The following is a 25,699-nucleotide window of genomic DNA, read 5'->3' as shown; positions in this document are numbered from 1 at the left end:
CACAATACTGGCAAGTGTGTGCGTGTATGTGTGTGTGACTACCCTGTAGCCAGGCATACACATGTGTAATGTCTTTTAGCACACCATGGTAACCATCTGTGGTGACCGGTGTCTACAATGTATTATATAGTTAAGAATGGTCAAGACTACACAGTCAAGCACGGCTACAGTTGGGTATGTTATTTCCCTGTGCCACTGTCGAGCAGTGACACAGAAGTAGTCGCTGGAGTGGTAGGTCCATACCCATCATTCCCCCACCCTAACTCCACAGTCCATGGAGTAGATTACATTAGCCATCATTCCCCACCAGAAACTCTGCATACACAACAACCATCCCTTCTCTGGTGAACTGCTTATGACTTAAATGTTATAACACAAGAGATGCCTCTGTTTTGTGTACACATCAGTTCCTTTGGAAACCTTCTGTGTCACAAAGGGCATTCAGATGTGTGTGTGTGTGTGTGTGTGTGTGTGTGTGTGTGTGTGTGTGTGTGTGTGTGTGTGTGTGTATATATATATATATATATATATATATATATATATATATACATATATATATATATATATATATATATATATATATATATATATATATATATACGGCTATGGCTGTGTCTGTGTATATGCATATATATATATATATATATATATATATATATATATATATATATATATATATATATATGTGTGTGTGTGTGTGTGTGTGTGTGTGTACACATCCCATAGGTGCATATATATATGTAGGTATGACAGTTGTACAGATGTAGACTTGTCTTTGTTGCTTCACAGAGTACAGTACATTCAAGGGTACTGTACATATGTACACAAAGGCACTGTCCCATTTGTTTTCAGTACTGTGGAATACCCATAGTAGGATGTGCATTATAGACTCCATGCAACATGTGTATAACCCAGATGGCTTAGTGGCACATCCAGTGACCTCAGTGTGCATGATCCAGGGTTTGAGACCTGCAAGCATTGTTGATACTGTCAATTAGGACTGCATAAGACACTTTTAAGCAGGTGTAATTGTGTTTTTGTGACAGTAAGCAGCAGATACACGCAGGTAACAGACATGTACAACTCACGGTACAAGTGGAATACCCTTCTTTGGCAATCCTGCTGATGTCACCCACCTACGTATACACCTCTGGGATTGCTATAACCTAGTATTCTCTGTAGCGTGTGCTGTAATTGCGTATTGCTGTAGTGTGATAAACTAGTTAGGTAGGGGTTCTATTCCAAGGGAGACCAACTGTGTGTGTGTGTGTGTGTCTCTGCCTGCCAGAGACAGGAACAATGCTTTTTAGAGTATGCACACTCTTTACAATTCATATGACCACCTTTGGCAATCCTGCTGATGTCACCCACCTAGGCATACACCTCTGGGACTACTGTAACCCAGTAATCTCCATAGTGTGTGCTGTAACTGCGTAATGCTGTAGTGTGATACACTAGTTAGGTACAGGTTCTATTCCAGGACATGGCAGGTGTGTGTGTGTGACTGTCAGAGCTTGTGTGAGTGTCTAACCACTGGACATGTTGTGGAGTGGATGTTGTAGTTTTCCTATATGGTGTCCATCTTATATGTCACAATGTCCACCTGACAAGGAGTACAGATGTCAGTCAGCCAAGGGACTGTGTTGGCAAGCCATACCCCTATCTGTCAAAAGGCCTGGTGAACAAAGTATGCAACCCTACTATTACCCGGAATACGTCCTGAACCCATGTGTCGTACACAAACACACTTGCCTAGAATATCCCACTATGTTGCTAGTACCCTGCACATTGATGACAGATAGTAGGCATGGTATGATTGCAGTGGGCTGCAGAGGGCATGGCACCCTGTACAGCAGTACAATAGGCACATAATTGCGGACAATGTGCCTTCACTATGTTCCCCACTGGATGCCTGCAACATATGTGGCACCATCAAATGTGATCCACAGAGGCCATACAATGCCTTACACATGTGCCCTGTATGGACCACTACCACTGACACCAGGGAATACCTGTATCATGCTATAAATGCAGGTGCAGGGTCAACCTGCTGACTATAAGCAGGTTCTGCCACACCAGGCCAGTATTGGCATATCAGAGGATAATGGTATGTGCACACAACATGTGCCAGTCAAACTATGTACACCTGTACATGTCACTGTACATTATTGTGGGACATGCACATCCCAGGCAATGTCCATGTCAAGGACTATCAAACACAGACATGGCATACATTGCAAAGCTATGGCCATACACAATGGTAACCAGGATGTCAGGACAGTTCATACAATACCCATCTGCAGACACTACACCCCTGTACCACACTGCACACCATTGTCGGGTGGCATGATGCCAAGGATTACCCCTCACCCAGCCTTGTACAGCCATCTTGCACAGCCAACAACTACACAGTCATGAAGCAATGCACATATGCATGTCAGTACTGGCGCCTTGTGCCTACATGTGGGGTATGATGCTCCCAACCACAGTCACTCCCAGTATAACTCCCATTGGCATACTGACAGATGTCAAACACGTTCACTCCGGATATCCCCTGTGGTGCATATAGTACCTGTGCATTACTGCAGTGTGGCAAACTAAGTGGTTTGGGAGTTTATTTGTGGGCCTGGCAAAGAGTGTCAATGTGAGTCCATTAGAGAGTGTGGCTGTGTTGACAATGACATCCGTTCATGTGGACAGCCATGTGTGCTACACCTAATGTCTGTCTACTATATCTGTGTTTTAAATGTCGCACACCAACACACATATATGTTCTTATGGCACACCAACATGTCAGCTTTGTGGCACATGGAGTAACTGCATGCACTTGTAATAGTAATGACTAGTCAGTCAGGGGTTTGAAGCCCTGTACTGGTAGGTGTGTGATAGACGATGCTTAGGGTTTGGTCTCCAAGCCCTTCTCTGATGTACTTTGCCTCTGTTTGTCCCTCCCGCACACTCTCTGGTGGATGTGGAGGTGTACACCTGCTCAGCAGCAGCTTGTTTATTGTAAGTGATGATTATGTTCGGGTGATGGCCTCTGCACCTATTGCAGTCCTCCTCTAGCTGACTGCATGTGGAACAGCTGCGATGATGTTCCCATAGCCATTCACATGAAAAACACAGTACAATATCTAGGAACATCATGTCGGTGTTTGCCCATGACAGTCACTGTGAGTGGTACCTGGATCTGGTGTTTGGTAAACGGCATCACAGATGATATCTGGATGTTCCTCAAACAACATACACAGTGGGAAATAGTGTAAAGACAGGAGGGTGATGTGCCAGACATGACTACAGCATGTAAGTGCAGCTATGCTTCATTGAGACAACTGCCTGTTTAACAAGGTGTATGTGGTAATGGCTATTCTGTATGTTTAAAAACTGACAAGACAGTGCTCTGTTTGTGAAGGACCCCCATCTGGAGGGCCATCCATGAACTGGTCAGTGTGTGGAACCATTTGTTTCCTGTGTTACTCACTGAACACACATCTGTGAACAGCAGGAGCATAGTGTGAGGATTGCAGCCAGTACATGGTGATAGTGATGAGTTACTGCCATCCCATCCCTGACTGGACATATGTCAAATGAAACAGTGGTATGACAGACATTGTCTGGGGTTCTCAGTGACATGCCAATAATGGACCACTGTTCATAGCTGCTGTCACAAGCTTCTACACGTTGTACAGATGTCATGCAGTATATATGCATGTGTTGTGCTCTCTCTCTCTGCAACCATCTGTTGTGTTGGGTTGATGGTCATATCTGTGCATGCTGTTGTACATAATCCTGAATGCTGTTGACTATTACTAAGCCATATCTGTGTTTAAAATGCAACACCATAGGCTGCATGGGTTTGGAGGTCCCAGCAGAACCTCCTGTCTCACTTCAGCTGGCCATGGCGCCATGCACAAGCACATCTGGGGCCCAGCCTTGGACCTCCACCTCTGTTGGCTCTGCACCACCTTCTGGTGGTACTACCACTGAGGATGGGGCTTGTCCACCCTGGGAGCAGGTCCAGACAGGGACATGTCCACTGTTGTACAGTCCCGGACGTGGTGCATAGGGGGCTCAGTAAGGGTATTTGAGGCCAGATATGCCAGCTCAAGGGCAGAGTCTCACATTTACAGGGTGAGGCTGCCCCTCCTAGACAGCCCCCAGAGCTGCCACCTTTGCAGCTGTTTTGGTGCAGTGGTGGCTGCCCATGGCTGGGGACCTCCGTCCCATTGTTTCCATCTAGGGGCTCATGGGCTTGTGAATGCCGAACACCCCTCCTGTCCGAGGTGTATCCCCCCACATCTGTCATATACCAACCCTGTATGCTGTCTTGTCTGTCATCCTACCCTACCTATCCTCCACGAGCATACCTACTCTCCTTCCCCCACATCCCACTGTCACGCTACAGAAACAGAAGGCCAATCAGTTCCTAGAATAACATTTGCCTCATACATAGCTGTCCATTTCACACACGTGTCCACTGGACACATGTAACCCTTTTAATATGTGTCACAACATACTCCAGTTGCCCTCATCCCTGTCTCTCATGTGCACGATCTTAGTATGCACATGACTCCTAAATGTTCCAGGTACACATGATGTGGATGACCCCATTGTACACACAACACTACCAGTCCCTCTATGGTTACCCCATGTAGCTTTATCATGATGATGATTTCACACACACCTCCTTGCAAGAGTACTGTTCTCACATAATGATTGGGCAGGAACTGTTATGTTAATGTAAATAATATGCACAGAGTGATGTATATGGCCAATGCACAAATGTTTGCGTGTATGACTGACACATGTCTGTCTGATGGAGTCTTGATATTACATAGGACGATACCACTACATAATACAGGTGTTGCTGGTGTTTCCCTTTTCATTCCTTTGTAATGCTTTGTTGTCACCTGGGATGTTCCTGATATATCTATATATATATGTATGTATCTATATGCTGGCCATAAACACTCACACATACATCTACATGATGGAATATATTTCCTATACTGTTGAATGACTGCGCTGGATGATATGTTTGTGATAAGGTCCGATGTCTGTATATCTGCCATGGTTTAGTTATAAATCACAATAGCTGTGTGTTCAGGGTCCTGATTTCGAGCCTTGCAGAGACCATTTATTTTGTTGCTGGCCAGGACAAGGCCATTGGATAAGGTGTGATTAAGGCACATTAAAGCAGTTGTGAGTGGGTGTGCATGGGTTTGCATGGTGCTAAGCAATGCTAACCTCTGGTTACGGTTTCTTATACTCAGTTAGCCTCTACATTGCTTTACCAGTGTAATACTCACATACTGGCGTTCAAACAGGCTTACACCCTCTTGCTCCTGCACTTGCAACTGCACTGCATTTGGTGTTTGCATCTGACACTCACGCCCCTGCGTGGGTGTGAGGACTATGATATTACCTTGCGATGCCTATTCCATCGGATTACATGCCTACGGTATCAGGAATGGCTGCCCATTAGGCGACAGCATGCTGTTCGACTGTACGGAATCTGCGACTTGTCCAGAGTTTGATTCATATCATTGGTGTGTTCCTCTTACAATCTGCACCCGTCTGGCTAATACATTGTAGTATTAATACAGATAATTGGGTTTTGGAACCCACATCCTTCAGCTGAGTCATGCTACTGCATACCTAATATTCTATCATCGTTCTAAGGCTGTCAGTGGAATATGTGCTTTCTGTCCCTGTCAGACCTCTCATACCATTGGGGAAATATACAAACTGAATCAGGGACATGGCATAACATCAGGGACACATTTAAATTATTGGTGCTATTAACCTGACACATTGACAGACTCAGAGCATATGAATTCATACAAATTGAGGTAAATGATGTTTATAACTCTTAACTGTTGTCGTTATTCATTATGTGTAATTCACCACCTTTCCTCCATATGTCAATGTCACCAGTTTTAGGAGGGATTACGTGGGGCAGAGTTAGTAACCGAGTCGAAATCTGGGACGTCCCTGGAAATTGGGGACAGTTCAGAGGTACAGTCCCTATTTGTTCCCCCAGTGGTTTATGTCCTGTCCAGTGGATGTGCTCTTAAGGGTTGATAGGTATGGGCGTCAGCTATGCCCATTTTGGAGTATTACTGACATCCCCAGGGCGGTCCTAATATGACTTTGTCAGCCAACACCTGCATGCCTAGGCCCATAATTGCATACCCATAGTTCCCCCACCTGACACTCCTCTACAGCACTCATCCTTACCGTGGATGCAGGTGGGGTAAAAACACACCACTACACACTGCTCACTCTCCCCATGTCAGGACACATTTTGTACATTGTGTCGACCCATGGGTTATCAGGCTTGCACAACATACTGGTCCGTGTACATCTACAGGCTGGTTTGATAAGTCATTACTGGGACTGCCTCTGATCATTAATTTTTGGTGTCCCACAAGGGACATCGATGTCTATGTTTCAGGATTAGACCTGGCATATTTCTCCCACTGGTAGTATCCTACCAGTGGTCTGGGAAGCAGTCATGTGTTTACCTTTATTGTGTGTCTGTATGTCTCACTGGCCTAGCTGGGGGGGTTGATGCTACATGTTACACATTCGTTTATTGAATCCCTCACTCCCATATGCATGGCCATGTGAACAAATGTTACTCGTAACTGCTGTATCATATCCTAGCAATATACATGTGTATATTTACAGTCACATATATATATATATATATATATATATATATATATATATAAAACAAAATAGCCAAATGAAGTAAACCACAGTAGGAAAAAAACGTTCCTGTGCTCAAAAGTAAAACGATAAATAAATGTCCGCAGCACATACAGGAACAAACAGCTGTAACCTCTCATGAAATACGTCCTCAAGCAGTGATAAAAAATACGTTCATCTATGAATAATCCAACTCCACATCACCGTAAAACAGAATTTTTATTTGCAGATAGTGAGCGCTTTCACCCGAAGGCTTTGTCAAACTTTACATCCTCCATAGTCAATATTATCTTAATATAGTGTAATGCCAACCCCACCCTAACAGGGTATTAGCATACTCATCAATCAATTAAGACCAGAAACAGAAACACACATTTAAACAACAGTTACCCTCTGCTTAAAAACTTTTAAAACTTGTACAAAGACTATAAATCTGATTCTCACATTACATAAATATAAAATGGCAAACAAACATAAAATCGTTCATCATATACCATATAAATACTAAAATTGCTAAATACATTATATATAAATACAAAAATCAACTAACTTTGTGTTTCATCAGCCTCTTCTTTTTCAGAATAGGGTGAATTTGTATTTTATCGTTTAAGCCTGGTGGCTTATCCGCTCTACAGCAGATAATCCATCAAAGCTCACACTCTGGCAAATAATTGTCTGCATCCCCTCCTCTTATACTCGGATGAATATGTTGGATACAGAAAACCTAAAATAATGTTCAGCCCCGGAGATTTTAACATGCTTGGCAATGGCATTGTTATCAGAACCTATCAGTGTGTGGTATACATGATCCCTGATGCGCTCCCTTAACTGTCTACAAGTTTTCCCAATGTAGAAGGCAGTGCAGGAGACGCACCTTGCAATGTATACCACATTGCAACTTGTACAACTGGTGTTAGTACTAAACTTATATTCAGCTCCAGACACAGGGTGTATAAAGTTTAAACTAACATCAATGTGTCGGCATTGGTTACAATTATGACAGGGAACAGTATTAACTTTACTATTACCAAAATAGCCACTCTGTGGAAAGCAGCGATGGCATAACATACTCTTCAGATTAGGTTTGTTCTTATATACAAATGCAGGTGTAGATCCCACAACCCCTCCTACTGCTTCATCCAAAAGTAGTGTATCCCAATGTTTTCCTACTATATCTCTAACATGCATAACATCTCTTGTAAAAAACAGCGTCATCCTCATTCCACCCAACATTCTAGCAGGGAGGTCAGATTCAGATTCGTTCCACTCAGAAAAATAGGGACGTGCCCTGGTATCTCTGAGTCCACCAACCTCGACCACAGCCTTATCTATATCAAATTCACTATAAGACCTGTCAATTAGTCTACGTTTCAATTCAAATATCTCTCTTGTGTAGCCTACAACTGTGGGATTGAGCCTAGAGGCTCTCATCAACTGCCCTTTTATAACATTATCAAAAACATACCTCGGATGCATATTTCGTCGGCTTTTACAAGAGATTTGTAGATGACCTTTTCTTGGATGAAGGAATTGTAAAATACATTTAGATTTTATTGAGAGTTATGAATGGGCTCCACAATGTTCTTAAGATTACTGTTTGGCATTCAGTAACAAAAATATCTTATTATGATTTTGGAATATAAAGACTGGAATGTGAGCTTCCTGAATACCACCATACATAGGAAACCATGTTATAAGAATAGATTATTGAATTTGGTCATAGGTCGCATCCGCAGGTGTTTTGATAATTTTATAAAGGGCAAGGCCTGAGCCTCTAGAGGCCTGGACTCACAGTTGTAAACTACACAATGATATTATTGGTGAAACATAGACTAATTGACCAAGGTCTTAGTTAATTTGATGGGTGGAAAGGGGATGGTCGAGTTTGGTGGACTCATTGATGTGGGTTAGACGTCCTATTTTTCTGTTTGGAGCGAACTACTTTCTGACCAAGAGCTAGAATGTTGGGTGGAATATTAGGATCTACACCTTTTTTTGTAGAGAGATACAATGCTAATACTGTTCCTATAGGAACATTTGGGATGCACTACTTTGGATGAAGCAATAGTAATAGTGTGGGATCTACTGCTGCATTGTAATTATACAAACCTAATCTGAAGTTATATGTTATGCCATTGTACATTTTCAGGTCTAGCTATTTTGGTAAGTTTAAAGTTAACACTGTTCCCTGTCATAATTATGACAATGCACATTGATATTAGTTTAAAACGCCACACACCCTGTGTCTGGAGTAAGATCTAAGTTATTGCGCATCAGGTATCACAGGATACACAATAGTGGCTGCAGTGCGAGTTGTCGTCTCCACTGCCGCTACGTGGGAAAAGGATGGTTGATGATATTTTTAGGTTTGTGAGCTGTATACATATCTGCGGCTGAACCTGCGACCAATGCCATGTTAGCGTAGATAAATTGAGCTGTGTTATTAATTTGAAAGGCGGAACATATTCGTCAAAGTTAGTTGATTTTGTATTTATATATAATGTGAGGCACGATGGATTATCCGGTATATGGCGGATATTTATGCGCCGGGCTGTGACGTCTGGTATTTATTCAAGTAAATGGGCGATGGCTTTATTGGTATTTTTTAGAAGTTTTAAGTATTTTTAAGTATGGTGTGACGTTTGTTGTTTGCCATTTATCTGTAGTTGTGAGTCAGGTGCCTATATTGTTTCCTGGGATTAAAGTTGCAACAGGGGTAAATTGATTGATGTTCTGTCATTGTCTTGGTGATTGATTGAGGCATTTGGCCTGACCAGGAGCATATTGTATCATGTTGTGATGTAAGATTGGCGAGACAAAGTGCTTGATATTTTCATCTGATGATAAATTGCGATGCGATGATTGAATTAAGTGGGTTGGAAACGTCATATCTGAGTAGCGAGCGTGTTCGTCGGATATAACCATATATATATATATATATGTCTTTATGGACTGTATACTATATATATATATATATATATATGTATATATATTTACATTACTATATAGACTGTCATATACAGTATATATACTATATATATATATATTTATATATATTTATATTATATATATTACATTATATATATATATATGATATAATATATATCATATATATATATAAAATGGGTGTCTGTATGTATATATTTATATGTGGGTATGTATCTGTATATCTCTATATAGGTATGTATCACTGTATACTGTCTCTTCATATTATCTATATGCAGCTATATATCTTTATACACACACATAACATATAGATTATACATCTATGCAGTATTACTCCATTCCTTGCCATATAGATTACACTTTGCTGCAGTGGGACTGCTGCACAGGTGTCTACATACTTGGTGACACCCATGCCCATATACACACGCCAACCTCCTAGCTGAGATATATTTGTCAATGACACCTGGACCCCCCCCATATGCTCTGCTATCCATACCAACCCACCTCTGCCTCCTCAACACCTGGACACACCACTCTTCCCTGTCTCGCACACCACCCACCGCTGCCCCTTACACTTCACTGGACACATTCCTTCACAGTTCACTACCACGCTGCCCACTCAGGGTTCCCACCGTGGCCAGAAAGTATGTATACACCGTGGCCAGAATGGCGGTCCTTTTGGGGTGTCCCACAATGGCAGTTTTGTCTGTGTCCACGGGGTCTGATCTGTGTTCAACCCTTGAATTCACGAGTGGTTGTATCTTTCCCCAGTTGTATCCTTTGGTCTGAGGAGCAGTGGACTCTTTATGTTGCTTTGTCACGTATGTTTCCCATATCCAGGCTGGGGTGGGTGCTACGTGTTGTTGTTTCTTGGGTTGGTCACTTATGTCAGCAAAGCCTGCTTAGACATATGTTTCATGTGTCTTGTTTCCCTATCACACTTGTATATACACACACACCTACACACACACAGACACACACAGACATATATATATATATATATATATATATATATATGTGTGTATGTATATATATATATATATATATATATATATATATATATATATATATATATATATATATATATATATATATATATATATATATATATATATATATATATATATATATGTGTGTGTATATGTGGTGTGTGTGTGTGTGTGTGTGTGTGTGTGTATGTGTCTGTAAGCTGTACATACCCCGCATAAAACACACTTGGTGTGTGTGCCTGAGCTTTTATATAGCAGCCTGCTTACTCATTGCTTGCTCTCATTTTCAATATGACACTTCACTCAAGACTCTTTTTTTTGCCTTATTTTGCAGGTTATGACATGGACAGATGATTATTGATATGTTCATGTTGAGATTACTGATAGTAAATGGTAGTGGATATGGTTTAGAAGTTCGGTACAGGAATTGCTGTTTTGTTGGGGGCACTTCTGCTCAATATACTATTGCTGTGCTGCTTCATTTTACATATACCCACATACCCATAGCTCCTGGTCCTGAAACACAGTCCGCGCCTCCCAACACTCCTGTCATCAATTTCGTTAAACGCCTCCCTAACACTCCTGTCCACTACGTTAGCCACTCCTCCTGTATGAATTATCCACACCACTACTCCTCCAACTCCTCAGAACTCCCAAAACCCATCCCCACAAACATTGAGTGGCGTGATGACCAAAGAATACTATTCACGAATTCCAGGTTGTCAATGGTAGGACATATATGTTATAGAAGACTAACTTAATCTTCATTTACATCCACACTTACGTTAACTTGCTGACATAACATGTAGTGAATATGTATGACTATGACACAACATACCGTACAGTGTATGCGTGTTTGGTATTTCTTTTACACGAGACCGGTTTGGGAATTGGCGTAGGAATTGGCATCCAGATCACAGGCAGATCACAGGAATTCCATGTGTGGGGAAGTCCTCACACTGATTATTATCTTTGGGACACTGACTTTGGTATACACACACTGCTAGTCGGCAGTTTCGTCCCGTCCTCTTCTGCATTCTATCTATGCATATCTACTGTTGAGGTTTGTAAGTGTTGTTATATGTTATTTAGCGGAATGAAGCGGAATGAGAGAATGTACTTCATATTGATGTCTGCATGTGTGCATGTATATATGCATATAATAACATAACAAACTTCGCTCACGGGTCAGTTCCGGTTCAATTAGAACCAGGTCATCCAACCCTGGCACGCCTGGCTCCATTCATACCCATATTTCCTTCCTCCATACCGTGTCAAAAATACACACCTTCCATTGTCCACTTGTTTGTGCATCCCATGACATTACACCTCCACGTACCCTCTCGTTGGCGTTAGGGCCCTGTGTCTTGTCCCTACCCATCTTACTCAGGCTCTCCCCCATTTGGTCTTGAACATACCTCCACCTTGCTTGTGTGTTGGTTTTGGAAGGCCAAGGTCTCTCTCTATTTTTTGGATAGTCCACAGGGACTACCCTCTAAAGTAGTCTTAGCAAATCAAATCCTTATGTTACTCCCACTGGTAATATCCAGCCTGTGGTGTGAGTGGCAGTGCTTTCCTCATACCTGCCCAGTTGGATATGACATATGCTGACAGCGCTATATAATACTGGGGTTGCTGTTGATTCCCCTCTCATTCCTTTTGTATTCTTTATTGTTACGTCGTTCTTTCTTCATATATATATATATATATATATATATATATATATATATATATTATATCTGTATATACTTATATACATTTCCTATGCTAGGCACTGCTTAGACCTGTGCATGTGCCCTCAAACTTGCTTACTGGTACTTATATGTGTTTACTGCTGCTTATTTATGCTTACCCCTGCTTACTAGTACCTTATTCATTATGACAGTGCCACTTTGCTTGAATGATATTTAAGTTAAATATCTCATTCTATACTCTTATGTTGGTTTTACGGCAAAACGACATTCATTCCACATGGAAAATGATATGTGCTCTTGTTGGGCTCGAACCGTGAATGCCTGTTTGTTAGGCGGATGCTCTAAACACTACACTATTGACACTTACGTTGATTCCACATGTTTTTCTCTATTTGAATGAATATGATGTGTAAGCTATGCTCGGCGGAGGGCAGCTGCACTTTGCTTACACCTTCGATATTGCAGCATTCAAATGTATAATAGGGACACAGGGACAGGGAATCTAACTGTAAACGTTCTAGGGACAGGGCTCAACATTCCACTACGTGCTTGTGTGTTTACTACTTTGAGTGTATTTCACTGTTCGTGGACACTCTTGTATGCTTAGCATACATTTTGGTATCTACAGGCACTGAATTACTAACTTACTATTAGGGGTGGGCTCTACTAGTAGGCATAGTAGGTTTTGCAAGTGTCTGGGCATGTTTACGCCTCCGTTGAGCACTTGTACACACCCCCTGCACTCACACACGCTTCCTGTGCACGTCGAGGTTGTGGCGGTGCACCCTCATACATATTCATATGGTGCTGCTGCGCCATCTGTAATGAAGATGCTCAGCGCAAGGCAAAAACCGTCCTTGCGCCAAGCTTCTTGAATCCTGGGGTATGTCTATAAAGGGCATTTCTGCTGTCTTTATTCTTTATACTATTTATATGTTCTCTAATTCTGATATACAGAAGCCTGGTGGTCATGCCAACATAAATTTTTTGGCATGTGCTACAAACTGCAATATAAATCACTTCTAAACTTTTGCATGAAAAATAACCTGTGACTGGAATATAGTAAGGAAGGTGTGGTAAAATCTATAAATGGCCCTTCCAGAATATATCTACACTTACTACACCCATGACATTTAAGCCTTCTAATTATAACCCTTTATTAAATCACACTTTAAAGGTGTTTGAATTAGCATGTGAAAAAGAATTAAGGGATTTATTATGCTGTAATAAAAACAAAACATTTAAGCCTTTCAACAATTTGAGTAAGGAACTAAGAATGGCTATGAAGGATTTATGTGAAAACAAGTCCATTCGTATAATGAAATGTGATAAAGGAGGCATGCTTGTCATTATGGACTAAAATCAATACGTTTTGAAAATAGTACACATAGTACTGAATGTAGTAGTTTCAATAAGTTTTTATTTTCTGTCTTGGAACAAGGTCAATTGCGTCTAAGAGGGGGAAGTTTTAAAAATTATTTAGGACAAAGAGAGACTAGATGGCAGATAAAATTAAGGGCAGACGTGTCCCCAGGCTTTAATGATGCCATTAACATCAAATGTTTTTTAAAAGATCGTAGGGTGCATGCAAAAGTTGTTAAATACATTATTATACATTTTATATTTATTTTAAATATGTTGTTTGTTTCCTTAAGCATATTTGATTGATTGTTTTACTGACGTGATGTAATTATTGTTAATTAATGCGATATATATATATATATATATATATATATATATATATATATATATATATATATATATATATATATATATATATGAGTTTTAGAATTCATGGAGTTTGTATTTCTGATGAAGTCTTGTTGACAAAAGTGGTGATTAAATAGGATTTACGCTAAAGTGCTGTTTTTTCAGTTTGGCAGTGGTTTGTTTTTATTTTATTAGTTTTATTTCTCCCCATATCAGTCTTGTTATTAGTTTCTTATTCTTCTGCCATGTCTGAAACACAAAGAGACCCTTTAATGGATGTTAGTATTTATGCCATCCAAGGGACTCCAGAACAGAATTTGGCTCATTTCTTGTTAAAGACTATGGAAGATATTCAAAAAACTTTACATCTACTATTGAATGAGCATTCTCGAGCAGAGTCTACAGTTTCTGGGTCTGAAGATGATACTGATACTGTCGTTGAGGTGAATACTAGGGGACAGCATATAATTTGTCCAAGAAGTAAGGAGTCAATGGATGAGAGGGCTGTAAAGCCAAACAAGACCTATGTGACTATTGCAGCAGTGTTGAATAATGGTGAGGATCCTTTTACCAGTACAAAGAGACTGGTAGACCCTGTTGATTTGACTGTGTATAGAGAACAGTGTGAAACTTTGAACAAGTTACTCAAGAAATATATAAGTACTGATATTGAAAACAAATACTTTCATAAATGAATTGAAATGAGTATTGTGCCAAAGGGACTCAGGTTTTTCAAGTGTCCCAATGGTATTTCTGATAAAGACCCATTTTTTAACAAACTCAAAGAGTTTTTTAATGAAGCTGGTATCGGTTTCCTAGGGTTTCTTATCGAATGTAACAATAATACTATGAGGGAACTTAAAGAAGAAATCCTTAAGATGGAACAAGCCATAGAGTCTAAGTTCCAGTTTGAATTTTGTGAAAGTGAGCATTCATTAATGCTTGAGGACATTGAACAACATGAAAGACTGCTCATTAAAAGGAAGAATAATAAATTAGATTGTGACCTAACAGCTTCTGAAACTGATACTGCTTATTTAACTTTTTTTACCTAATAGAAACACCAATTCTTCACTTTTCAGCAAAAATCCATGAGCTTCTAGGCCAGTCTACTTTAAACAGCGCAGACCAATGAGGCCCACTACTTTCGCTGACATAACCAAAAGCGGAACTGTTCCAGTGACTCATACAAGTCAAAAAAAGATTGTCGAGGGCTTAAATGACAATGCTAATGCTATGGCTGAGCCTATAACGCTTCAAGATGAAGCTGTTATACAATCTTCACGTAACAATGAAAATATCAAGGAACTTGGGGCTAAACTGAAAACTTTTTTAGTTTTCAAAAAAGAACAGAGACAAACAAGATTAAAGCCTATGACAACTCAGAAAAAGGGATGGAAGTCATCCGAGTCTTCCACGGAAAACAAGGTACAATACATATATAAAAGACATTTTAAATTTGTCTAGTTTTGAATTAAATAAACATCATGTGGAACTCTTAAGATTGGGTATAAATTTGTGCCTTCAACGAAGATGGACACCACTAACATTATTCTAGATTTGTAAAAGTATAGAAGAAAATTGAACTTGTGTTATTTATTGAAAGATGTGAAAAGCACAGAAAGTTTATTAGTTAAGCTTTCTAATTATAACCCTTTGTTAAATCACACCTTAAAGGTGTTTGAATTAGCATGTGAAAATGAATTAAGAGATTTATTATGTCGTAATAAAAACAAAACGTTTAAGCCTTTCAACAATTTGAGTAAGGAACTAAGAATGGCTATGAAAGATTTATGTGAAAACAAGTCCATTCGTATAATGAAACGTGATAAAGGAGGCATGCTTGTCATTATGGACCAAAATGAACACATTTTGAAAATAGAAGTAATGTTGTCTAATGAATGTGAATACACGAAAGCAAACAGCACAGATATTTTTAAATGTTACAAATATATCTCTTGCTTTTTGCATGATAGCCTGTTGGCTGATGATTTTAAATGAAGCTAAGTATAACTTTTGTAGCACTGAGAACCCTAAACTAGGTGTTTTATTCGGTATTCCCAAGACTCATAAGAGTCCTCCCTTTAGGCCAATTATATCAGCCCCTAACTGTGTTACTGAAGGTATATCCATCATAGTAGATACCTTTCTACAACCATTAATTCATCAAATGGAGTCTTTTTTGAAAGAGTCATGGAGTTTTTTTTGGAAAGTGTCAGAGAGTTCAATGAGAGAGTGGTTTTTGATCCTAAGAGATATGTCATGTTTACCTTGGACGTAGTTTGCTTATACATGTGTATATCCCATGAATTGGGCATTGAATATGTTAGAGCCTATTTAAATAAATTCACTAATTATGATACAACTTGTATTAATTTTCATTGTAATTTGTTGGATATTATTTTATCAAATCATAATTTTTTTGTTTAACCATAAGTATTATAAACAGATCCAAGGTATAGACATGGGGTCACCCGTAGCCCCCTCATTTGCTAACATAGTTATGGGATTGTGGGAGTATGAGACTCTAATGTCTTATCATAAGACTTTTTGAGTGTTATACTATAAAAGGATCATTGATGACTTGGTTTTCATAATTGAAGGGGGATGTAAAGAAAAATAATATGGGTGCAACGCGGAATAAACGACTCTTCTAATCAACGTAATGACAGTAACAAATGCAAACAGTAAGAAGAGTCGAACACAGCATAGGCTCCTTCCAGAGCAGCGGTCCCAACAAAACTTGTCACAGACGTCAGTTATACGAACAAATAATTTATTAAAGAGTTAGCGCTTTCACCTACTTGAGGCTTCTTCAGACTCAGACAATAAAATACAAATAGAGTCACATTTAAATACCATAGAAGGCGGGAATCTATGCATTCTTCAAATCGATTTAAAGCACCATCTCATTTTATAAAAGCTCACTTAAAGCAAACATCCAACTATACATTAAAACACATGTAAAACCTATAAAACATATAAATACATATAAAATGTAAAACATTTCATTCATTGAGCGCCTGATATAATACTAGTTTCTACTGGCCACTATCTGATTCAAAGTGCCTTGTGTATTTATTATTAATATCCTCTAGCACTATATAACTTCATTTGTGAGTTCTAAGCTTTCTCATTTTAAGATATGGTTTGACTGAGCACATAGTGTTCAATCCTGGTTTTATATCTGAGCGTAATTTAATTATCCAGTTATTTTCTCTACTTTCAGTATAACTTTTAACATCCCACCTCTTATGTCCAAGTGTACCTGTTCAATTATTTTAAACTTGAATGTGTGTACATCTCCACATTCCATAACATGCCTAGCCAGAGCGTTTGTTTTGTGGGCCATCCTAATGCCGTATAAATGTTCTCTAATACGATTTTTAAAATACCTATTGGTTTTCCAACATAGAATGACTCACATGCCTGGCATGTAGCCAGGTAGACTACATTCATGGTATTGCAGTCACCTTGTACCCTAAATTTATATGTGTATTTAGTTACTGGATGTGTGAATTTGTTATCCAGATCAACATACATACAAAATTACATGCCCCACACCTTCTCATACCTCCTAACAGATTATTCAAAGGTGGTAGACAATATCTTCTATCACATAAGATATTCTTTAGGTTTTTCTTGTTTCTGTACCTAAAACGTGGTTGTTCACCTATAATCCCTTTTATTTGTGTGTCTGACATCAAAATATCCCAATGTGACCGTACAACATCTTTTATGGTTCCTCGTCTTCAGTGTATAAGATTGAGAACGCTATTCCATCAGTGTTGTGTTTCATCATATGCACATTTGAGACTTCTTTGTCCGAAAAGTATGGATGAGCTGAGTTATCTCTTAAATATGGGATATCAGCAATACCTTTCATGATATCACTGTCTTTATAGCCTCTTTCCAATAACCTCCCCCTAAGGTCCATTAAGTCACTACCATATTTATTCTCACTGGAATTATATCTCGAGACCCTCATGGCCTGGCCTTTTATTATATTATTAAAGACATATTGAGGATGCATGCTGGTACGGTGCAACAATGTATTTTTATGACATGGTTTCCTAAACAATCCAGTATTAATAAGGCCTCCTGGTAATTTTTCAACATAAATATCCAAAATGGGATTTTATCTGGAGAACATTCATGACTAAACTTAATATAAGTGGTAGCAGTGTTAATAGACTCAATAAATGTTTGTAATTCCACTTCTGTCCCTCTCCATAACATAAACAAATCATCAACAAATCGTTTATAAAATAAAACATGGTCTTGAAAATATGGTAAACAAAACATATAATCATATTCCCATTGAGCCATAAACAAGTTGGCGTAGCTATTGGCACAAGAAGTGCCCATAGCTACGCCATCTTTCTGTAAAAAACATTTCCCCTTAAAACAGAACAAATTATTGTGTAAAACTAATTTTAACAAAGACAATAACAAATCAATTTTAATATCAGAAAAACCAGATTCCCTTATTAAATAACGATGTAACATATCTATACCTGTCCCATTCGGGATGACAGTAAATAGGGAATGTACATCCATAGTGACGAAGATGATACCATCCAAGTCTACTGTGGTTTTAAGATATTCATACAACTCTATTAAGAACTGTTTTGTGTCTTTTAGTATGTTTACATTGTTGTCTACAACTGGTCTCAAATTGTTCTCTATGTATATGGACAGGGGCTCAGTTACCCACCCACTTCCAGAGACAATGGGCCTGAGGGGAGGGTTCAAGAGGTCCTTATGTATTTTTGGTATGCCATTAATCACAGGAAGTTTGGGGGTGGGTACATCTAAATATAAAAATAGATCATGATCTATGATGTTACTATTTAGAAGGCCTATTAGGAACTGGTGTACTTTATGTTCGTAAAATTTAACAACATCTATTTCTATGGATTCATAAAACTGCTTGTCACTTAGCATGGAAAACATTTTGTTAACATAATCTGCAGTGTCCATTATTACTAGACCACCACCCTTATCAGCTGGTCTAATACATATTAATGGATCATTACTCAGTTTGTACAAGGCTTCATTCTCTGCCTTGGTTAGATTATACTTAGTATATCTTTTCTTGGTGTTGTTATCTCTCATTTTATATAGGTCATCTTCCACCAATCTACTAAAAGCCATCAACAACGGATGCATAGGTGGTGTGAAAGTGCTCGGACGCTTAAAGTTATAGGCCAGAGGGCCATAACTACTGTCTCTGAAAGTTAAACGTAGAGAAATATTTCTCACAAATAATTTAAAATCACGAATAGTCTCTTCAAACTTACTTCTAGAAGTTGGAATAAAAGATAGGCCCTTGGACAGGACCGATAAATCATCAGCATAAAGTATTTTAGAAGATAAATTGTGTACTAAGTCTGTGGTGACATCTTGCCTCTCCCCTTGTCTTCCCACATCCTTTTGATATTCCTGTTGGGTAGGCTGTCGAACGACTGTTTCCTCTTCTGCCTGCCTCTGCTTAGTGACCGTCCCCTTCCGTCCCCTTTGTAGTCCTTGATGGGAAAAGGGTGGGTTAAATTAAATGATAAATTCTCTGATTGTGGTGCCGAGGCTGTAAGTGCATTTGGTACCATGTCATTCTGCCTAGCCAAAGGCTTAGTTTTTGCCGTACTGAGGGTTCAGGGACTGGTGACTTATTGTGTGACACAATAATGACATCAGATGTGCACTCAACAGTAGAACCGTTGGGCTGACATACTCTATCCACCTCCTTATTAATTTTTTCTGGTGAGTTAGTGATCAGATTACTGCTACTGGTACTGTTGACAGGTAGTTCTGGCCCTCCGGACTGGATCGTATGATTAATACCAGAGGCTGACCTGTTAGAAATGTCAGTATGTTTATCAACGACAGTACCATTTGTTCCACTATTAGCTTTATCGATAGGGGCAGTATCAGGCCCAGTGAGTCTGGGCCAAGTAAAAATATTACCCAGTTGGAAATCTGTGATGTCCCGTTTAAGTTTATTCTGCTTCTGTGAAAGAAGCTTTCTTTCATATTGAGAGACATTGTCCAAAACTATATTCAAATTTTCTTCTAACAATGAACCACCAAAGTTCTCATTAAGCATCACATAACGTTCATTTATCTTGGACCTCAAAGACTCTTCTACGGGAGTGAAATAGTCATTTAACAAATGCATGTATTTTAAACTTACTTCCAAGTTCAATTGCTGCCAACGGCATAGCAGCTCCGGATACGTTGTGCCTGTAGTTGGCATCTTTAGCACTCGTAATCCCCTCGGAACCACTTTTCTCTGTATGCACACTTCAAAGTGCATACGCTGATACTGCAATCTCTTTAGTTTTAGCATATCTAATTCAAATGTTGTCAATGCCGTTAGTAATTCCTCTCTATTTAGAACAGTGTCAGTGTTCTCACCAAAAACGCCGTTGTCCTCATAGAGAATCAATGGGTTTGACCGTTTACGCATGCATTCTGCAAACCTTTCCGACGTGGGTTTAGTTGTGCTAGTTAACGTCTCCGGTCTAAACATATTCTCCGACTCTTCAGTCCTCCTTATCACATACGGTAATTCCAAGGTATCCTGTGTCATTGTGGCCATGTTTCCGCTAAAGTCAATACTGAAAGTAAAAATAATATGGGTGCAACGCGGAATAAACGACTCTTCTAATCAACGTAATAACAGTAACAAATGCAAACAGTAAGAAGAGTCGAACACAGCATAGGCTCCTTCCAGAGCAGCGGTCCCAACAAAACTTGTCACAGACGTCAGTTATACGAACAAATAATTTATTAAAGAGTTAGCGCTTTCACCTACTTGAGGCTTCTTCAGACTCAGACAATAAAATACAAATAGAGTCACATTTAAATACCATAGAAGGCGGGAATCTATGCATTCTTCAAATCGATTTAAAGCACCATCTTATTTTATAAAAGCTCACTTAAAGCAAACATCCGACTATACATTAAAACACATGTAAAACCTATAAAACATATAAATACATATAAAAATGTAAAACATTTCATTCATTGAACGCCTAATATAATACTAGTTTCTACTGGCCACTATCTGATTCAAAGTGCCTTGTGTATTTATTATTAATATCCTCTAGCACTATATAACTTCATTTGTGAGTTCTAAGCTTTCTCATTTTAAGATATGGTTTGACTGAGCACATAGTGTTCAATCCTGGTTTTATATCTGAACGTAATTTAATTATCCAGTTATTTTCTCTACTTTCAGTATAACTTTTAACATCCCCACCTCTTATGTCCAAGTGTACCTGTTCAATTATTTTAAACTTGAATGTGTGTACATCTCCACATTCCATAACATGCCTAGCCAGAGCGTTTGTTTTGTGGGCCATCCTAATGCCGTATAAATGTTCTCTAATCGATTTTTAAAATACCTATTGGTTTTTCCAACATAGAATGACTCACATGCCTGGCATGTAGCCAGGTAGACTACATTCATGGTATTGCAGTCACCTTGTACCCTAAATTTATATGTGTATTTAGTTACTGGATGTGTGAATTTGTTATCCAGATCAACATACATACAAAAATTACATGCCCCACACCTTCTCATACCTCCTAACAGATTATTCAAAGGTGGTAGACAATATCTTCTATCACATAAGATATTCTTTAGGTTTTTCTTGTTTCTGTACCTAAAACGTGGTTGTTCACCTATAATCCCTTTTATTTGTGTGTCTGACATCAAAATATCCCAATGTGACCGTACAACATCTTTTATGGTTCCTCGTCTTCAGTGTATAAGATTGAGAACGCTATTCCATCAGTGTTGTGTTTCATCATATGCACATTTGAGACTTCTTTGTCGAAAAGTATGGATGAGCTGAGTTATCTCTTAAATATGGGATATCAGCAATACCTTTCATGATATCACTGTCTTTATAGCCTCTTTCCAATAACCTCCCCCTAAGGTCCATTAAGTCACTACCATATTTATTCTCACTGGAATTATATCTCGAGACCCTCATGGCCTGGCCTTTTATTATATTATTAAAGACATATTGAGGATGCATGCTGGTACGGTGCAACAATGTATTTTTATGACATGGTTTCCTAAACAATCCAGTATTAATAAGGCCTCCTGGTAATTTTTCAACATAAATATCCAAAAATGGGATTTTATCTGGAGAACATTCATGACTAAACTTAATATAAGTGGTAGCAGTGTTAATAGACTCAATAAATGTTTGTAATTCCACTTCTGTCCCTCTCCATAACATAAACAAATCATCTACAAATCGTTTATAAAATAAAACATGGTCTTGAAAATGTGGTAAACAAAACATATAATCATATTCCCATTGAGCCATAAACAAGTTGGCGTAGCTATTGGCACAAGAAGTGCCCATAGCTACGCCATCTTTCTGTAAAAAACATTTCCCCTTAAAACAGAACAAATTATTGTGTAAAACTAATTTTAACAAAGACAATAACAAATCAATTTTAATATCAGAAAAACCAGATTCCCTTATTAAATAACGATGTAACATATCTATACCTGTCCCATTCGGGATGACAGTAAATAGGGAATGTACATCCATAGTGACGAAGATGATACCATCCAAGTCTACTGTGGTTTTAAGATATTCATACAACTCTATTAAGAACTGTTTTGTGTCTTTTAGTATGTTTACATTGTTGTCTACAACTGGTCTCAAATTGTTCTCTATGTATATGGACAGGGGCTCAGTTACCCACCCACTTCCAGAGACAATAGGCCTGAGGGGAGGGTTCAAGAGGTCCTTATGTATTTTTGGTATACCATTAATCACGGGTAGTTTGGCGGTGGGTACATCTAAATATAAAAATAGATCATGATCTATGATGTTACTATTTAGAAGGCCTATTAGGAACTGGTGTACTTTATGTTCGTAAAATTTAACAACATCTATTTCTATGGATTCATAAAACTGCTTGTCACTTAGCATGGAAAACATTTTGTTAACATAATCTGCAGTGTCCATTATTACTAGACCACCACCCTTATCAGCTGGTCTAATACATATTAATGGATCATTACTCAGTTTGTACAAGGCTTCATTCTCTGCCTTGGTTAGATTATACTTAGTATATCTTTTCTTGGTGTTGTTGTCTCTCATTTTATATAGGTCATCTTCCACCAATCTACTAAAAGCCATCAACAACGGGTGCATAGGTGGTGTGAAAGTGCTCGGACGCTTAAAGTTATAGGCCAGAGGGCCATAACTACTGTCTCTGAAAGTTAAACGTAGAGAAATATTTCTCACAAATAATTTAAAATCACGAATAGTCTCTTCAAACTTACTTCTAGAAGTTGGAATAAAAGATAGGCCCTTGGACAGGACCGATAAATCATCAGCATAAAGTATTTTAGAAGATAAATTGTGTACTAAGTCTGTGGTGACATCTTGCCTCTCCCCTTGTCTTCCCACATCCTTTTGATATTCCTGTTGGGTAGGCTGTCGAACGACTGTTTCCTCTTCTGCCTGCCTCTGCTTAGTGACCGTCCCCTTCCGTCCCCTTTGTAGTCCTTGATGGGAAAAGGGTGGGTTAAATTAAATGATAAATTCTCTGATTGTGGTGCCGAGGCTGTAAGTGCATTTGGTACCATGTCATTCTGCCTAGCCAAAGGCTTGGTTTTACTTCGTACTGAGGGTTCAGGGACTGGTGACTTATTGTGTGACACAATAATGACATCAGATGTGCACTCAACAGTAGAACCGTTGGGCTGACATACTCTATCCACCTCCTTATTAATTTTTTCTGGTGTGTTAGTGATCAGATTACTGCTACTGGTACTGTTGACAGGTAGTTCTTGCCCTCCGGACTGGATCGTATGATTAATACCAGAGGCTGACCTGTTAGAAATGTCAGTATGTTTATCAACGACAGTACCATTTGTTCCACTATTAGCTTTATCGATAGGGGCAGTATCAGGCCCAGTGAGTCTGGGCCAAGTAAAAATATTACCCAGTTGGAAATCTGTGATGTCCCGTTTAAGTTTATTCTGCTTCTGTGAAAGAAGCTTTCTTTCATATTGAGAGACATTGTCCAAAACTATATTCAAATTTTCTTCTAACAATGAACCACCAAAGTTCTCATTAAGCATCACATAACGTTCATTTATCTTGGACCTCAAAGACTCTTCTACGGGAGTGAAATAGTCATTTAACAAATGCATGTATTTTAAACTTACTTCCAAGTTCAATTGCTGCCAACGGCATAGCAGCTCCGGGGATGTAAAGAAGTTGATTCATTTCTCGGACAACTCAATTTGAGTTCAACCTTTCTAAAGTTTACAGCTGGTGATATTGGTACATCCATCAATTATTTGGATGTCCATTTGGAATGGGATAATAGAAATAAAAAGTTTGTAAGCAACATTCATAGGAAAACAACTTTTATGAATAGTTATCTACATTATTCTAGCCAACATCCGAAGTATATAAAAAACAATATTCATAAAGGACAATTCATCTGAGCCACCAGGATGACCAATGAGGCTCACTGTCTGGCAGATGAATTCATGTTTATCCAAAAGCTTTTTATGGAAAGAGGCTATGACGAAAAATTATTGGATGAACAGATGCAATATGTATGGGATAGAAGAGAGGATAGGTATCCGCCTGTTATAAAAAAAAAGTTCTTGAGCTTGCCCCAAACAAAAAGGTTTCTTCTAATGAAAGACATTTTAGTTTTGGGATACCTATGACAACTGATGGGAGTATCATCAAAAATGTGATTTCAAGAAATTGGAACATTGTGGAAGGTAATCATGAACTGGTGAACAGTGTTGGTACAAAACCTAGTTTTGTGTATAGGAATGATTTTAATTTAAAAACTTTGTTGGAAAAGGGTAGAGATTCTTTTGTTACTGACATAAAATGTATTAGCAAAGTACATGGCATGCATATATGTCACGGGTGTAGTATGTGTAGATATATTTTGGAAGGGCCATTTACAGATTTACCACATTTTTCTTACACTATTCCAGTCACAGGTTATTCTTCATGCAAAAGTTTAGAAGTGATTTATATTGCAGTTTGTAGCACATGCCCAAAATTTTATGTTGGCATGACCACCAGGCTTCTATATATCATAATTAGATAACATATAAATAGTATAAAGAATAAAGACAGCAGAAATGCCCTTTATAGACATAGTATTGAATGTAATAGTTTCAATAAGTTTTTATTTTCTGTTTTGGAACAAGGTCAATTGAGTCTAAGAGGGGGAAATTTTAAAAATTATTTAGAACAAAGGCAGACTAAATGGCAGATAACATTAAGGGCAGACATGTCCCCAGTCTTAAATGATGCCATTAATATCAAATGTTTTTTAAAAGATCGTAGGGTGTATGCAAAAGTTGTTAAATAAATAAGTTATTATACATTTTATATTTGTCATTTTAAATACGTTGTTTGTTTCCTTAAGCATATTTGATTGATTGATTGTTTTATTGACGTAATGTAATTATTGTTAATTAATGGACTGAGAATATATATGAGTTTTAGAATTCATGGAGTTTGTATTTCTGATGAAGTCTTGCTGACAAAAGTGGTGATTAAATAGGATTTATGCTAAAGTGCTGTTTTTTCTCTTATTGTTTTTCAGTCTGGCAGTGGTTTGTTT

The sequence above is a fragment of the Protopterus annectens genome, chromosome 3.part0 (genome assembly GCF_019279795.1).
Source record: "Protopterus annectens isolate FY-2018-M chromosome 3.part0, PAN1.0, whole genome shotgun sequence".
Lineage (NCBI taxonomy): Eukaryota > Metazoa > Chordata > Ceratodontiformes > Protopteridae > Protopterus > Protopterus annectens.
The sequence above is the reverse complement of the archived record's forward strand: the minus strand, read 5'-3'. Positions refer to the sequence as shown.